At 44.8% G+C, this 18,711-nt stretch overlaps 1 protein-coding gene across 2 annotated transcripts in view; it reads right to left on the reverse strand.

The window, feature by feature from the left end:
* CORO1C (coronin 1C) overlaps positions 1 to 15,983 on the reverse strand; it is a 75,908-nt gene extending 59,925 nt beyond the window's left edge. Inside the window, exon 1 of one of the 2 annotated variants that reach the window (XM_027044024.2) lies at positions 15,726 to 15,983. The gene's annotated coding sequence lies outside the window, so the exon portion shown is untranslated. The remainder of the gene's footprint in view (positions 1 to 15,725) is intronic. The other variant, XM_027044023.2, reaches the window with a different exon arrangement.
* Positions 15,984 to 18,711: the final 2,728 nt, after the last annotated feature.

Raw genomic sequence — 18,711 nt, forward strand, 5'->3', positions numbered from 1 at the left:
TTTTTCAATGATAAACTCCCCCTCATACATACAATTTGGCTTTCCCACGTCAGCCTGTAATGCCACTCAGCGCTCTCACTGGGCTGTTGCCTCAGCAGTTCAGGGTTCCACTAGGCCTGTTTGTGCAATTTTTAAACATGAAATTACATTTTGCTCACATTTTATAAAATATAGAAACTGGCTGTAAACATCCAAATACAGAGAAACCAAAGAGAGCATTAAGTATGCCAAAGGAGGCAAATCTTTACTTCTGAATGAAAACCCTTAGGCTTAATGCCAGAGGACTATGTACTCAATTGTCCGAGAACAGCACGAAAGGACATGCATAAAAAGCCAGAAATCTATATATCAAGGACAATTTCTGAAAGGTGAGGAATAACGAATCGGTTTATATTTTTTAAAGCTTTCTAAGAAAACAATTCTTACTTTTACATTTTGCAATTTTGTACCAATTTAAGAACTTGTTATAGAGAAAAGCTGAGGACAACGGATGGCGACTTAAAGGCTCACTGATGATTTGGACTAGAACGGGAAACTATGAAAACGACTGCTAAAAATGAAGTCGGACGAGATATGAAATGAGCTACAGAACATAAATCAAATCACCACAATACACATTTCAAATATCTTATGATTTTATGTCAACTACACCTCCTAAAGCCAAAATGTAATAAAAGCAATGAAATCAGCATAGGGGGGCTCCTGGGTGGCTCAGTCGGTTGGGCGTCCGACTTCGGCTCAGGCCATGATCTCACAGCTCATGAGTTCAAGCCCCGCGTGGGACTCTGTGCTGACAGCTCGGAGCCTGGAGCCTGCTTCGGATTCTGTGTCTCCCTCTTTCTCTGCTCCTCCCCTACTCACACTCTGTGTCTCTCTCAAAAGTAAATAAACATTAAAAAATAAAAATAAAAAAAAGAAAGAAATCAGCATATGAACAGCAAAATAGCAACATATAAAGATCCTAAATGCAAAAAATACGAAAATCTTCAAATTCTCTCACATTTGTATTAAAGAGACCCTTTATCAACTAAAAGATGCCCTAACAGGGCCTGTAACTCGCTTAAAATATAACAATAATGACATACATGACAGAAATTTTACAGTTACTAAAACATGAGATTGTGAGGTTTTAGAGGTCATCTCTCACTCTTCAATGACAGAAATATATTTTTTTATTGCACTATCAGAATAAGAGCAGATTTTTCCTACAATAATATGCAAGCATGACATGTTTACTATCCCTCACATTCTTCCAATTTGCTGCTTATCGCCAAATCTTCAGAAACACAATCACCTCTACCCATCCCCAGAGCTTTGAAAAAGAATTGTGTAAGAAATCTCCATCACAGAGGCTCTACCTGCCCAGAGAACACTGTAGATCCGACTCGGGGGCTGCACCCCAAGAGACTAGTCTCAGAAGCTGAACTCTGCCTCTTCTCATCAAAGAGCCATATTAATCCCAAGAGTCCTTGTATCAACTACAGAACTTTTACAGACGTGACTGACCCAGCAATCCCACTTAAAAATTAATGATGAATGTGTTTCCAAATAGTCTTTCTATACCAATGACCTACTTCTCTTATTAACAACTGCTAAAAAGCACACTGTGTATGACTGTTCAAACTCACTAAGTCTGTTTCCACCACTTAGTCAGATGGTGTTACTCTTGGAATGAAATGTTAATAATTCTTTGCCAATATACTTGTACCAGGAAATGAAATTACCGGACTCCCAGATCTTTTGAGGGTTTTTTAAAGGCATTTTTATGAAGACCCTCAAAAGGCTAGAGTCACAGGAGAAACTACCAATGTCAAAAACAAAGTAATCACCTCCCACTGAAGAATTTCAGTCTTCCCTTTTTAATGCCCTGTACCCTGGGCTGTGACTAAACATACACACCTGACGAATGTTTCAAGGGAACAGTGAGGTAGAGTAGGAAAACTGTGGCTTAGATGCAAGATGCGAGTTTATCCTGACACAGTCACTTAGCCACTAAATCATTTCTGGTCCTACGGTTGCTGGTTTCTTCATCTATAAAATGGACAAGTAAAATAAGTTATTATTCTATGGTCCTATTTTAACCTGAAGCCTACAAGTCAATACAAAACACTTGTTTCACTGGGATCGAGTCCACACGCCCCCCGATAAAAGGCACACAATTCACTGAGAACTTAATTAGTTTTTACAACTCACAGGGGTATACGTACAACGCGTACCCTCAACTGTGAATGCTGAGCAGGTCTCTAGTCCTAGTCATTCATCATTCATTTATTCCACAAATATTTATTGAGCTTTGGTCATGTGCTTGGCATCATGACAGACACGGCAGACGTGGTGGTGAGCAAGGAAGGAGGCCTGGCCCGAGCTCTCATGCAGCTCACAATCTGCTGGAGGAGGACACATCATAATCAAATATTCCCACTGACATTAATGTGCTGCTATGGCAAATACTGGGATGCAGTGCGCACAGAAGGACAGAAGGAGTCAACAACCAGGGCAAAGAACCACCTCTTACTAGTAACTCCAAAGAGCCTTCTCTTTACAAGTAGTGTATTTGAAAAGAGAAAAAAAAATAGAGAAAAAATTTCAATCACTTATTGTACCTTTTCAGACTGATAACTGGATTCATGGGTTTAAAATTAAGGTACTCCATCCACAGACGTGCCCAGAGCTTGAAGGTAAACATACTGAGCACACAATTTCAAAATTAAACTAACAACTAACACTCTTTAAATCTAAATCTCCCTGTCTCCAGAATGTTCAGACATCCTATAGAAATAGGAAAGTATACCTCTTAAAATCTTACTACACCTCAGGGCAAAACATTTTGTCTGATCCTTTTTGGTAAAAAAAATACAAACTACTGGGGTACCTGGGTGGCTCAGCTGGTTAAGCGTCTGACTTTTGATTTCGGCTCCAGTCGTGATCTTGTGGTTTGTGGGTTCGAGCCCCACATCAGTCTCGGTACTGACAGTGAGGAGCCTGCTTAGGATTCTCTTGTCTCCTCTCTCTGCCCTTCCCCTGCCCCCTCTGTCAAAATAAATAAACTTTAAAAAATTACAAATTACTTCCTTATCAGCACACCTCTCTTCAAAAGGAGCAGGGGCAAAGACTCCCACAGCATATCAGTATCTACAACACAATACAAGAAACTAAAGACTGAAAATCCACTGGGGAAAATATAGTTACTACAAATAACTACTTTGCCACCACCCACTACCTTCCGAAGGTCTCCATTCTTCAGGAAAAAACATCATACATCCCATTTCACCAACAAAATGAAAAAACCTCCAGGGAAGTGAGAAAAACAAATAAGGCCCTCTTTAGGGAAGAAATAGTTCAGCTAAGTATTTTGGGAGTGAATATTCCATAGCTTTTAGTAGCCCTGGTTAACAAAACTAACACAACCCCTCCCCGCCAAAATCTACCTTCCTTCCAAACTGTATGAAGACTTGAAAAGAAAATCACAGTCCATTTTTTATGTTAAATTAGACTATAACTAAAAGACAAATTTTATATGCCTTAAAAGAAAGTACGAAGAATCCTCTTTAAAGCACTGTGATTAGGAAACTAGCAGAAAGATCAAGGGGCTTCCCATCCCTAATACTCTCTTAAAAGACTGCATTTATAGCAAACAGACAAGCAGAAAAACTACATTTATAATTAAGTAACCTCTAAAAACTGCCAGAAATACACACATATACCACACACAAAAACAATTACAAAACAATTCTTTTTTTTTTCTCTATGACCACTGTGGGGCTTGAACTCATGACCACAAGAACAAGAGTCCCATGCTCTACTGACTGAGCCAGCCAGGGGTCCCTACGAAACAATTCTTATGATCGCTTATCACAATTACAATGTTTTTGTGATCGCTCATCACTAATATGATATAAACCAAAACCTATAGTTTTTGAAATTTTAATACTGCACCAATGAACCCCCAAATGATTCAACAGTTGGAATGGTATACAATTTGCCCGATTTTAATTTGGCCATTTCTTGTCAATTTCTCAAGTCAAATGAATCCAAACGTATTAAAACCTTGGAGCTCCAGGAGCCACTGAAATGAGCTTAGATGCATCAGGTGATTTCTCTGGGGCTGGCCTGGAGGCCCCTCAGGGGCCACCGTGGGCACTCGACAGTCAGTCAATGTGTTGAAGGTTAAGAAACTTAAGAGAAGAACGACAGGAAAGACAAACTCGGTTTTTTCCATGGCTACCTTAACTTTAAATCTTCATCTTGATACAAATAATGGTTCTTCTCATATGTATTTTGACAAAAACTCACAAAATGAAAGCATACTTCCACTCTGATGTTACTTCAATTGTTTCTAAAGTCAAAGTTGCTAACCAGACTACAAAACAAAGACCTAAAAACCCCATGCTACCAATATTTTCAACTTATTCAAGAACTAGGGTAAATTTGCAATGGTGTACCCATAGGTAATGTAACTCTTCTTTTTCATCAGAATTCATGCTTTAAATAAATAACTCCAAAATGTGCTTTATAAATAAAACACGTTTCAATAAATGTGTACATATACACCACGTACTGCTTACAGTATTTATAATAAAAATTATAGGGTTAGATTATAAGATAATAAACAAATGTTTACAATCAGCAATCCTTCTACACCATAGAAAACATCCCCATCAGGACGCCTGGGTGGCTTGGTGGGTTGAATGCTTGACTTTGGCTCAGGTCATGATCTTGGGTTCGTGAGTTGGGGCTCCACGTCAGGCATGCGGCTGTCAGCGCAGAGCTCACTTCAGATCCTCTTTCCCCCTCTCTCCTTGTCCCTCCTCCACTTGTGCTCACTCTCTCTCTCTCAAAAATAAACATTAAATAAAGCAAAAGAAAACGTCTCCTTCATTACTTTCATCTTCTAGTAAAATGGGAAGGAAGACTGAAAATCTCTATCACAAGTGTATCACATAAAACTGAGACTCAATTATTCAACTAACATTTATTGAGCACCTACTCTGTCTCAGGCAACATCCTGGGAAATGGAGGCACAGAAAATGTAAGACGTTCTCTGCCTTCAAGGAACATGGAATATGGTGGTATTGTGAAAGTGTTCACTTTCACAAACTGAAAATTAATAATTCCACACGGATATTTATTTTTACTTATTTATTTTTTTAATGTTTTTACTTATTTTTTGAGACACAGAGAGACAGAGTACAAGCAGGGGAGGGGCAGAGAGAGAGGGAGACACAGAATCCGAAGCAGGCTCCAGGCTCTGAGCTGTCAGCACAGAGCCTGACATGGGGCTCGAACTCACGGACTGTGAGATCATGACCTGACCTGAAGTCGGACGCCTAACCAACTGAGCCATCCAGGTGCCCCCAGATATTTATTTTTAAATTTATATCCATTTAACCCAAAATATAATTCACCGTAGTATAGAAATTATTAACATTAGTGACACCCACAAATTATATTTTCATCTACCTTTGTAACTCCCCATCTAAACTCTATTTACATTTTACCTAAATGTGCTGTATAAAAGTATACTCTATTATGACTTCCCACAATCCAGGCCATCCTCTCTATCTACCTTACACTATTCCTCCTCTCTGACACCTGTTCCAAATCAGCCAAGTGCTATTTTGCACACCCTCGGGCAGGACCTCAACCCTGTGTCCCATAGATACTGACCCTCCAATATCTTGCCCTCTCAACTCCCGGGGAGCTCAGTCCCCACACAGAATTCAGTATTAAGAATTATACACTCAAGGGGTGCCTGGCTGGCTCTGTCAGTAAAGCATGCAACTCCTGATCTCGGGCTTGTGAGTTTGAGCTGCACATTAAGCATAGAGACTACTTTTAAAAAGTTTACAAGGAAGTGGAAATATAGAGAGATCAATGCCTAGCTCTAGCCAGTATAAGCCAATCCAATTTACAGCCATTACCCTGCCCTGATCCCCTTTTCAAAGGTCAAAGCAACCAAGTCAGTGCTAAAACCTACGACCCTTTCAAGAGTGGTTCCAAATGGAAAAAACAAAAAAAAAGGGATCACGAGTATTTCGGGAAGGGGCGGGGGGGCACGAAAAGCCAAAAAAACACAAAACTTACCAGATTAACTGTTTTAGAGGTAACAGGAAGAACCTTTCAAAAGCGGGCAGGGCTTCTTCCTGATTGCAGGTACCGGGGCCAGCCTCTACACGGGCCATGCCTGATCCCACATGCATCAGTTCAACTTTCCCCTCCAAACCTTGTTACGCTGACTGAATGCCACAATTTCAGAGAGATGATTTATCACAAGGAATCTCCTTTTTAAAAATATTAATACTGTACCCTGGAAAGGGTTGAGGGATGTGAGAAAAATAATATAATGAAAGCCCTTCGTCACCCTGGCACTGATCAACAGTGGTAGTCTAGTTGTAACTGTGGCCACCCAGGAACACATTAGTGAAAATGCATTTGAATCATTTGCTTTACTACTGCTTAAAGGAGATCAGCTTAAACAGGGGAGAAGTTTCAAATTAAGAAAGATGGATGAAGCACACAGAGGACTGCTGGGGCAAGAGGCCACTAGATGTCAACACAGGCTGGTGGGGGAAGAACATGGCTCCTTCCTTCTTTTTCACATGACTCCCAGCTCCCACGATCTAGGATTCCACTATCACCATTAAGAGTTTAAAACCCTGGGGCGCCTGGGTGGCTCAGTCAGTTAAAGCATCTGACTCTTGATTTTGGCTCAGGTCATGATCTCATGGTTCGTGAGTCTGAGCCCCACATCGGGCTCTGCATTGACAGTGTGGAGCCTGCCTGGGATTCTCTCTCTCTCCCTCTCTTTCTGTCTCTCTCTCTCTAATAATTAAACTTTAAAAACAAAAAACAAAAAACAAAAAGAGTTGAAAACCCTGTGCTATGAATTAAACAGAATTCTTCAGTCTAGGCTGGAAACTTACCCACCACTTATAACACTGACTCCATACCAAAAATGCCATGCCATCTGAGTTCCAAATAACTGAGTTCAACTTTGGAACACAACTCAGTTCTGGGTTGAGGACTGAATGTATACAGCGCCTACAAAACAGAAACTGCAGCTGGGCTCTCCACGGTTTTAGAAAACCGCGCGGTTCACAACTATCCTTTGCAGGTAATATGCATTATTTGTTCCACTTGACAATGTAATTCAGCCCAGCGCATGCAAGATATCTCTGCACTGCATAAGAACAAACTGAAAGTCTCAAGGTATTAAAAACAAAAAACCTTCCAACTTACCTTTTCCTATAGTAGCACTGTAAGCAGTGGCTCAAATAAGGAAGTCTAAGGTTACTCTATTTCTAAAACAGACAACAAGCATCTTATTAAATACCACCCCAAAGAGCTACGGCCAGCACTTGTTGGCTGAGGCTGCACTCTGGCTTGCCAAGAAAAACTAGGATGACAACGTTAAGCTAAAGACACCACTAACCGCAAAATTAATTCGCCATCTAGCTTGTAAAGTGATGAGTCTCCCAATAAACCCTTCTGCTTAAGGGAGATGATAACTCAAGTTTACATGTGTGTCTCAGTCACCACTCAGGCAGCATTTGAGTTTTTATATTAATAAGTCAGCCTCAATTCTTTAAGTTCCTAAGAATGGAAGGAATTAGAATCTTTAACCAGAAAAGAATGCTTGACCATAATGAAAAGGAATTTAAGTATCTTTCATGTGCAGTAAGCAAACAATAGTGATTAAACATTTGTGCTAAGGAGGGGGTGCTTGTGAATTATTTTCAAGAACCCCTAAAATATCCAGAGTGGAAAATACCCTCTCAAAGGCTTCACTCCCCCTACGCTACTTTCCCACGTGTGTTTATGGCCTTTCATGAAACTGAAAAATGACAGCTTTGTTCATTCAGGATAAAGACCTCAGCAGTTGTCAGAATATGGGGACACACATCTGATTCCACAATGGGGCAAAAAAGGCTCAAAAAAGGCTCTTGCACCAAACCGCCAGGTGCCCAGATTCCCAGAATGTCTCGGTTCTGTGGAGACAGAATGACCGCACTGTGAAGCTGTGGTCAACCGCTAATCCCGAAGAGTTTTCACGCTGCCTGTTACAATCTGTGTAGTTCCAGTACTGGGTGCGTGTTGCCCCTCTCAAAATTAGCATCTTCATCTACACGTGGCCTAGTAGTGCCGATTATTCTGGCAAGACACAAAGCAAAGGCATCTCTGCAATGTTAACTGGCCTTTGAAACTTTTGCGATACTTACAACTACTGCTTACTAATGGTCAGATGAGAAGATTGAAGAAGTAAAAAGGGATTTTTTTACACTAAAACTAGGAAAATCAAATCTAACAAAGGCTTATCCAAGAGATTCAGTGTATTTTTAAGTTCCCCGAAAACGCATCTTAAAAAACCTGAAAAATCTGGACCAAGCTTCATGTGCAACCTAAAGACATGAGAAAACACACAAACATTGGTACAAACACTGACAGCGGTGATAAACTGGAGAAGTACAACCTCTGTGAGTAGATCTGGCAAGAGACCATGGTGGAAAGTCAAGAGGGAACTGGTGCATTCAGTCAAGGACTAAAAAGAGAAGGCACACCAGGTTCACAGCGTCTAAAAAAAAAATTTTTTTTTTCACACAACACTATAAATCAACACCACCAACTCTAAAAATGAATTCACACTACACATGGAAAGAGGTGGAAGACAGCTGGGGGAGGTGGGAAGGGACCGTTAAGTGCCCGATCATGGGCGTATCGCTCATGCTCCTGACCACAATCCCCTCATCTGTAAGATGTGGAATAGACCAGTAAGGTACTTTCCACTCTGGCTGTGATTCAGAGTCACCAGGGAGGACAAGCCCAGGCAGCTGTATTCATAAAGGTCTACAGCTGATCCTCGTGTGCAGTCCAGAATAAGGGCCTCTGGACTTGAGAAATAATCTCCCAAATGCCCCCAAAATGATATATTCTTAAAAAGGTGGTAAGATACTGGTCTATGTATGATCCGTTTTTATCATTTTTAAAAAGTAAATGTAAGGCGATTTCATGACCCTAAAGGGGGAGGACATATATTTGTGAAAGTATTATCTTTAGCCATACAAAATATAAGCCTTTCTACCTTCCTTTGTATCACAGTTTCTCTCACCCTGACCTTCGTATTGATCTGATTTAATTTCTCTTTACTGTGGCAAACAGGAGGAACTCTTTTCGTTATTAATGTGAGATTCAAATGACAGGCCCCATTTAGCATCCCATGAAACTACTGAGGCTCTTTTCCCACACAGAATGTTACAGTTTATCACAATGCTGCCATTCACATCATAACCAGATGACCATCTATCTCAAGCACCGCAGCACGGTCTCCTTCCAAACCCTAAAAAGATCAGTCTTTTCCAGGAACTAAACCACCTTCCTCAAAATTGACAGAGACTGAATACAAGGGAGGCCTGAGTAAGAGAAGCTTGTCTAACAGACATTTCCAATTCAGACAGAAGGCAAAAACAAAACAAAACCAAACCTGCCTTATCTTTAATATTACCTTCCTACCCTAAAATTAGACTTTTTTTCCCTCTTCAGTAATTCAACTTTGATTTGAAGTCTAAAATGCTGAGGTGGGAGTAGGAATTCATACATGAATAGCTTAGTATCAGAAATGAAATGTATTAAACTTACTCTACTTGATTCTCCCCAGTTCCATTCATTAACAGACATGAAGAGTGAAGACGGAGGGAACACAAACTTATTCACTGTCTACTTGATGACCCAACAAGGCACCATTAGCATCTCCACACCACAGAAGAGGAAACAGGCCCAGGGAGGTGAGGTGATTGGCAGTCACAGCTACTCAAAAGTGGAGCCAAGGGTGAAACCCAGCTCGGTCCAGCTCTAAAAGCCTGCACCTTTCAATTCCTCAGTTTCTTTGTATACAAAACTCTGTGGCAGCTCAACTATATAAGGGAGAGCCGAGAGCCCAGTGAGACGAAGAAATTTTTCTTTTCTTTACTCCCTTACCATAAGCCAACCACTTCAATAGAACACGCACACAAAAGAAACGTTCCCCAAAAAGCCGACTGGTTTCTCCTAATTTTTTTTTAATGTTTATTTATTTTGGGGGGGGGGGTGGGCAGAGAGAGAGGGAGACAGAGGATGCAAAGCAGGCTCTGTGCTGACAGCAGAGAGCCTGACAAGGGGCTCGAACTCACAAACCCTGAGATCGGGACCTGAGCCAAAGTCAGATGCTTAACCGACTGAGCCACCCAGGCGCCCCTGGTTTCTCCTAATTCTTAAGATGCTAAGTGGAGTATTTTCAATGAAAGTATTAAAAATGAACATAAGAACACAAAATATAACTAAAGACTACTACCTGAGTCAGATGCTCTGAGAGAAGAGAGCAGGGGAAAAAAGAATGAAAAGCAAGAAAGCGTGTGCCCTGGAAACCCAGTTTACACCCGTTATCAGGTATACACAGAGGTAGTTCCAGTACTGACCGACTCCACACCAGCAGGGCTGGCCTCCATTTGGCGTGGTAAGTCCTACCAAACTAAAAATGTTCCCTGGCCATCTGTCCTACTGAGAAGGCTGTGCACCAGTCACCGCTGGTCATCAAGGGGAGAGAACCTGCGAGGATGTTCTGCCCTTGGACAAATGCTTCAAACACTTCGTTTTACGTCTGAGCCATTTTTTGGCAACAGCTGGACTTGGGTGCCAGAAAGGCAGAGGGGAATCACTCCGTGTTACTTCAGCCCAGGCCACAAAGACGTGTATAATAATCCGAGACGTGCGCTGACCTCGAGATCTTTCCAATTAACTTCAATCACCCTTCATTCAGCAAACAACCCAACAGGCACTCGAGACCAAGCGGTGAGCAAGGGAACCCGGTGTGCCTTGCAAGTGAACTTCTCTCTCACATCCTGCCTTCTATGGGAGGCGCCTCTCAGACAGGAAGCTCGAGTTCAGGTCCAGCTCCTTGTAGCAGCAGACAGTAGTGATGGATGGAGGATGCACGAAGACAAGGACAATGTCTGCCTGCAGGGATGAGGAAGGAGGCTCCCAAAGGACAACTGGGACTCAGCAGATGGAAGGGATGGGGGGTGCGCAGTAATGAGCTCATCGCGAGAAGATCCGAAGGCTGGGATGTTTGGGGAAGTGGCAGCAACGATGAAAACATAGGTAGGAGAGTAATGAGAGACGAGGCAGGCTGAAATCGGAGACACCTTGATCCACAGCCCCACGAAGAAGCCTGAACTTTAACCACAGACGAGGAGGTAGGAAGCCACCGGAGGATTTCCGCAGGGGAATGACATGTTCCTGATGAACCCTTTCTGATCTAGAACTAATTTAATCTTTCCCTGACTCTTTCACATTTGGCTTTTAATTTATACAACCAAGATACCGATGATGAGGTGATTTGGGGTCTAAACAATTTTTAATTCCATTATCAATTCTGACTCAATTATGCATAAATTGAATGTTACCAAAATTTTGTGCTTCAAAGGACACCATCAAGGAAAGTGAAAAGGCAACTCACAGAATTGGAGAAACATTTTGCTCATCATACATCTGATAAGGCACTATATAATCTAAAATATATAAATAACTCATAACAATAAAAACAGAACCCAATTTAAAAATAAGAAAAACATCTGAACAGAGATTTCTCCAAAGAAAATATACAATTGTCTGATGACTTCAGGAAATGCAGGACACCCTTAGGCATCAGAAAATGCAAATCAAAACTATGATGAGATACTGCTTCACACCCACTAGGATGGCCAGAGTCAAAAAGTAAGAGAACAGCTAATGTGACAAGGATGTGGAGAAACTGAAACCTTTATACACTGCTGGTGGAATTGTAAAATGATGCAGCTGCTTTGGAAAACAGCGTCTGGCAGTTCCTCTCATAGTTCAACAGAGTAACCAGTATGACCCAGCAATTCTCAAGAGAAATGAAAACATGTCCACACAGAAACTTGTACAGGAATGTTCATACGGCAGTATTATTCATAATGACCAAAAAGGGGAAAACACCCAAATGTCCATCAACGGATGAATGGATCAACAAAACACGGTATATCCATACAACAGAATATTATTCGACCATTAAGAAAAGAATAAAGTACTGATACAGGCTACAACACAAATGTTGAGAACATTATGATTTAAAAAGACAGACACAAAAGACCAGTATGGAATGATTTATATGAAATTTACATTAAATGTCCAAAACAGGCAAATTCATAGTGACAGAAAGTAGACTAGCGGTTGCGCAGGGCAGGGGAGGGATGAGAATGGGGGGGTTGGAAGACCACTAATAAGTCTGGAGTTTCTTTCTGGACTGATGGACAGGTTCTAAAATTGTGGGTGAATATAATAAAAACCACTGAACTGTACACTTTAGACAGGTGAATTGTACAGTATGTGAATTCTACCTCAAAAAGCAGTTATAAAGCAAAAAAGATCCTGTTATGCACTATTAAAATACAAACAAGCTCTCAAAAAGGAGTATAGAATCTTGCTCACTCATTTTAAAGGATCCAAACTAGGGCAAAGAAAACCCAGAGAGATTCTATTACTTAAGATTCTAGGTACTAGGTCATACTGAAATATTCATGACGATTTCCATGTTTTAATACAGAAAAGGCATCTTAAGTTGAAAAACACAGAGAAGTGTCAGAAAACAGTTTTTTTAACTCAGAAACAGGATAACATAGGGAAGTCACCAAATGAAAAACGAACATGTATTTGTACCTTGAATATGCAAGAGGCACCGCAATTTATTACTGTTTCACCTCTGAAAAAGTCAAAGGTAAAACAGTCCAGGTAACAATATCTGTTTCTAAAGTACCAGTTTGTGACAAATCAAAGCATTAAGAAACAATCTGCCATTATAAAGAACTGAATCTCCACATTCCCAGTCACATAACTGAGAACTTATCATTTATCCTTTTGAACATTCCATTTCACAGGCACTGGAGTGACTCTCCTCCTTATGGGTGAAGTGGATCCCAAAAGTGACAGGTGCATTAAGCGTAAAATGTAAATCAAAAAAAATAAAGTGTTTAAAAACTACTATTTGTCACCCTGAACCTAATTCTAAACCATATATAAATTAATAGACATAAATGCTGATTAGCACAATCTGCAAAGTAACAGATGACCATGCACATTCAATACTATGTGCAGTGATAGCTCACCGGTAGGTGTCTATTAAAATTCATCAGGCTTGGGGCGCCTGGGTGGCTCCGTCGGTTAAGTGTCCGACTTCAGCTCAGGTCATGATCTCACGGTCTGTGAGTTCTAGCCCCACGTTGGACTCTATGCTGACAGCTCAGAGCCTGGAGCCTGTTTCAGATTCTGTGTCTCCCTCTCTCTCTGACCCTCCCCCATTCATGCTCTGTCTCTGTCTCAAAAATAAATAAACGTTAAAAAAAAAAGTTTAGGGGCGCCTGGGTGGCGCAGTCGGTTAAGCGTCCGACTTCAGCCGGGTCACGATCTCGCGGTCCGTGAGTTCGAGCCCCGCGTCAGGCTCTGGGCTGATGGCTCAGAGCCTGGAGCCTGTTTCCGATTCTGTGTCTCCCTCTCTCTCTGCCCCTCCCCCGTTCATGCTCTGTCTCTCTCTGTCCCAAAAATAAATAAACGTTGAAAAAAAAAATTAAAAAAAAAAAGTTTAAAAAATTAGAAAGAAATTCATCAGGCTTTAATGTACCTTCCACAAATAATAAAAAACAAATACGGAAAAGGCACCTTCTGGATTTGTCAAAAAGGTGTGTACCGACTTTTACACCAATCTTTGTTCAATCCTCAGTACACAAGACTATCACCTATCACAAAACACTGAACATCAGGCCTGATTTACAACATAATTCCCAGTTTTATTTCATTCCCAGCCTCCACATATTTATGCAACCTCTCAGACCCCAGGGTTACTACTAGTAGACTTCACACCCAAACACCGTGTCTCTGAAATGTACCTCCACTCCGAAAAGAAAATTAGTTTCCTAAAGTTAGTTTTCTGAAATACACAGAATCAAGTCCAAAACAGATTTTTCCCATTTCTTCAGTTTTACAGAGAATGCAGAAAGTGAAGATATATAAATAGATATCTATTTGCCTTCACAAATGAACAGACGGTACAAAGCAACTGCTTATACTTAATCATGTTTTTGTCTATTCTAGCAGGCCCTGGTGTCAGGAGAGAGTTCTGCCAGATAAGGACAATGAAATGCATTATTATATGGAGTGACTAAGAGCCCTACAAGTACTGTTTTAGAACGTAATCCCAGGCAGGAAGGCTGCGGTAAGAGGGCCTAATATTTTGTGATAACTATTACCGAAACTAAAGACATTCACCACCCAGTACCAGTTTAAAACCTCGCACTATATTCAATTGTTTACATGTCTTACAGGAAAGAAAGGCCTTTGTATCTTCCTATCCTGGGGGAGACGAACAACTTGCAATTTGCTTCTCACACTGAATCCCACGTTTCCAACATGTAGAGGAAGTACTTTGGACACCACAAAACAAGGGCAGCCTACATTAAGGCCAAATATAGGATGTGATTCTAAACCATGATGCCGTAAAGCCTACGTTTCCTTTTCCAGCGATAAAAAAAAAAAAAACCCTTTGAACGCTCCCAAAAAAGGACCGCAGGGCCAGCGCCTCCCTCCAAGAGGAAGCCCCTTTCTTCTCGGCGCTCCCTTGCAGCTTGCCACTTCCCCCAACACATTCAAATCATTTGGGAGACGGAGAGCTGGTGTGTACGCGCCCGTGCGGGCAGGCGGGAGAGCTGGGTTCCTGCATTTCCACCCTCAACATCTGACCTCATCCCCAGTCATTTAGGCGCAGCGGAGCCCCACCTGCACCTCGCTCCTTTTGACTGCGTCCCTCGCCAGCTGCTCCGCTATTGGGGGAGCACATCTCGGAATCACCCAGTGCACTCAGACGCTCCTGGCCCCCGACCCTGCAAGCAGCGTGCCAGCTCCGTTCTTCCTCGAGACCAACACCCCCCACCCCCCGCCAGTCCCAGCCCTCCCAGCCCGCCGCTCCCACCGCCCGGCTCGTCCGCTTCCCAAGCCGCCCCCCACCCACGTTACTCCAGCTCCAGCCGTGCCCCGCCCTTCCCGACCCCGGAGCTAGAGCTTCAGGGCCCGGCGCTGGGCTCGCACCCACCGCCAGCAGTCCTCGGGCCAGACCGCCGCCCTCTACCCCTCCCACGCAGGGCCCCAGCTTGCCCCGGCCCCACGTGAGCCCGGCCCGGCCAACCCCCCACCCACTGGCTCCCCAGGGCGGCTCAAACCCCGCCCCCAGGCCCGGGGGCCCCCCGGCTGGGCGCCCTGGCCCCGAGCAGCCCCTCCCCACCCCAGGCCCCACCCAGCCGGGCGAGTCCCCAGCCCCTCAAATCCTTCCTCGGGCAGCCCCGTCCCCCCTCAGCCCGCGGCTCCTCACCCGGCCGGGAAGGGTCTGGAGCCCTGAAAGCCTCCCCTGGGCAGCCGCCTCCCAAAGGGATCCCAGTTCTCTCTCCCCAGGCCAAGGGGTTCGGTCCCGAACCTCGGCCAGCAGCCCCGGCTGCAACCCGAGACACACCGGCCGGGGGAGCCCCGGCCCAAGAATCCGCGCCCCGCGCGCCCACCACAGCCCACTCCCCTCCACCGGGCCCTGCTCCACGCCCCGCCGGCTCCTGTCAGCCGGCGCGGGCACATGCTGAGAGGGCCGGTCGGCCCGCCGGCTCGCTCCCGAGCGGCCCCGCCCGGCGCGCGCTGCTCACCAGGGCCGAAGTGCCTGAGGCGCCGCCGCCGCCGAAGTCCCCGCTGCAAAGCCCGGCGTAGCCTCCAACCGCTGCCGCCTCCCGCCTGGCACTGAGCGCCTCGCGGGGGAGGGGCGCGGGCAGCCACCGCCGCCACCGCCGCCGCACGCAGGCCCCGCCCCCGCGCCGCGCCGCGCCCAACCAGAGGGTCCTCAGGCTGTCGAGCGCCACGCCCGCTTCCGGGAGGGGAAGCCCACTTCCCACCCCTCGTTCCACGCCCCACTCTCCTTAGCGCCCCCTCTGGTCGCGCCGAAGGATGCGGGTGGGCTGCGGGAGAAGGTGGTGCCGAAGCACACGCACCGCCCACTAGTCAACTAGCCGGAGGGCCACGCCCACTGCTCCTCAAAACGGGGAGCCGCATTCTTAGAGCTCCGCCCACTGACCCGCTTGGCTCTGCGGGGCCACATCTTCCAGCTCCTCAAAGGTTCCCAGAGCCTCTCCAAACCGGAACATCAGCTCCTCTGAGCCCCGCCCACTGCCCTAACCAAACCCTTAGCCGGCCTCCGGGCTCCCTAAGCCCGCCTACCCTCTCGTAGCCGCCGAACTGGCCCAGCGGCCCCACGAAACCGCGCCCCGCTTCTAGAAAGCCCCACCCACGGGCCAGCCACCCTAGTCTCAGCATCCCACGGGCCCCGCCCACTGCCTATCTAAACCCGTAAACCTCTAAGCCCCGCCCCGAATTCTCGAACTCGCGCCTGCGGCTTCCGAAGTTCTGTCCTTGCTGCCATCGCCCCCTCCCACTTCCACTTCTGGGGACTGCCGGCGCTCAGGCCCGCCCTGCACTTTCCATTGTCGCATTCCTAGCACAGGGTGGCTGTCCCTGGACTGGGCCAAACCACTACTCAAGGAGGTCCCATCTTGACCCCATTTTGCAGATGAGGAAATAAAAGATACAAGGTCCTTCCCTTCTTTTTCCTGGCCAAAGCCCCTCACCCGTTTGCTTAATAACTGGGCCAGCCAGGCCAAAGGGCAGTGGATTCGAGTCTCATCTTGGCTGCTGTTCAGACGATGTGTCCTAGGTCAGTTCCCTTCTTCTCTTCAGGCCAAAATTTCCTGATCTTTCGCGTGAAGCTGTCCTGTTAATAGAGTCCCATTCTGAAATACCAGGCTCTGAAATACCAAGATTTGGGGAAACTGGACCCGAGGAACTGAATCAACAAAGCAAGGCATCTTTGCAATTTGCAGGGAGGGATTTTTCATTTTAGGCATTGGCCTCAGAAATGTGTGTTATGTAAATCATGGTCCACCTTGAACCAAAAGAGCTCTAACAGCAACTTACTTACCCTCTCTAGGCCTCAGTTTCTTTAGCAGTAAAGTAGGGACTGTAGAAGTCACTCCCTGGAAGGATTCCTTGAGCTTAGTAATACATTAGGTAGGGCGCCTAACGTGTGATGAGCCCTCCACAAATGGTACCTGTTGCTGCTACTGCTGTGCCTCAACAAAGTGGAGGGGTGAGTTTCATTTTGCCTTCAAGCAGCCACTAACAGGAGGGACTGAGCATCCCTTCCGCAGCAAGACTTGGCCACTTACTTCGTCTAAATGAGAAATGACGATAGCAGAGCACCTATAGCAATGCCAGGCATTTGGTGATGCACAAAAACGCTTGGCTATTATTAGGATTCCTATTTTTAATGAAGCAAGGGCATTGATAGCAGCAGAGCTCTGAGTGGCTTGGGGAAAATGAAGGTTGATGCAGTGCTCTGAGAAGGAACCAGAAACAAGCTGGCTTACTCTTTGGGAACAGATTATCGCCAACATTTTCCATCGCTTCTATGTGCCAGGGACTATCTGAGTGCTTTGAACACAAAATCCCCTGAAATCCCCCCCCAACAATCCTATGGCTACAAAAAACAATTCTTAATCCTCATCAATAGAGGTGAAGAAAATAAGTGGGGCGCCTGGATGGGTCAGTCATTTGAGCAACCGACTCTTGATTTCAGCTCAGGTCATGATGTCACGGTTCCTGAGTTCGAACCCCACGTCGGGCTCTGTGCTGACAGTGCAGAGCCTGCTTGGAATTCTCTCTCTCTGCCCCTCCCTTGCCCCCCCCTAAAATAAACTAATAAACTTTAAAAAGAGTTAAATGAATTGCCCCAGATCACACAGCTTGAGCCAGGCAGAGTTAATGATAGAACGCACGTCCCCCTAAAGGCAGAATTTGCACCCTTGGCCAGTTAGCCCTTACACTCAACTGCCTCTATGGCTGCATGAAGGAACAGAGAAAACAGGGACTTTAGATCCTGGCAGACTTGGCCTTACGTTCAAACTCCTCTACTCACCAGTTGTGTGACCTTGGGCAGGTCATTTTCCTTCTCTGAGTCTTACTCTCTTTATTCAGTGGGGCGCATCCAAAGGCTTACTTCAGGGAGGGGATTTGAAGATTTCAGGAGTTCAGATTCAATGCATTAAGGTATGGCAAAGCATCCAGTACAGTTGCCTGTCAGACAGCAGTTGTTTAAAACTTGTTGATTCACTTATCCCGGGTCTTTAAATGATTAAATTAGAAGTAAAATCTCCCACGACACCAATTCCCCCCAGGTGATAACACCATAGAACAACCATGGAATACAATGAGAAAGAAAGATCTCCAGACCTTCCCCTTCCAGGTGACTGTTTCAGTTCCTGGTTTTATCGCTGGGTTGGGAGAGGTGATTCTTGCACAAGAAACAAGGCCAGAAGCAAGGTCACTTTACCACCCCACCCCGCACCTGCCCTGAATGTGGTCAGGTGAGAGTTCCTACTCCCAGAAACAGCAGGAAAATTGCATAACCCTTTCCTGGGAGAAAACTGCCCCATCCCTGTTCTAGAAACCATAGCAGTCCCTTTGTGAGCCTGAAGGAAATCTTGGCTCTGCCCAAGCCGGCCCTTACATGAAGGGACCCGGATCCAGGTGAGATGCTGGATTTTATTTTATTTTTTAATGTTTATTTATGTACTTTGAGAGTGG

The sequence above is a fragment of the Acinonyx jubatus genome, chromosome D3, assembly GCF_027475565.1.
Source record: "Acinonyx jubatus isolate Ajub_Pintada_27869175 chromosome D3, VMU_Ajub_asm_v1.0, whole genome shotgun sequence".
NCBI classification, from domain to species: Eukaryota; Metazoa; Chordata; class Mammalia; order Carnivora; family Felidae; genus Acinonyx; species Acinonyx jubatus.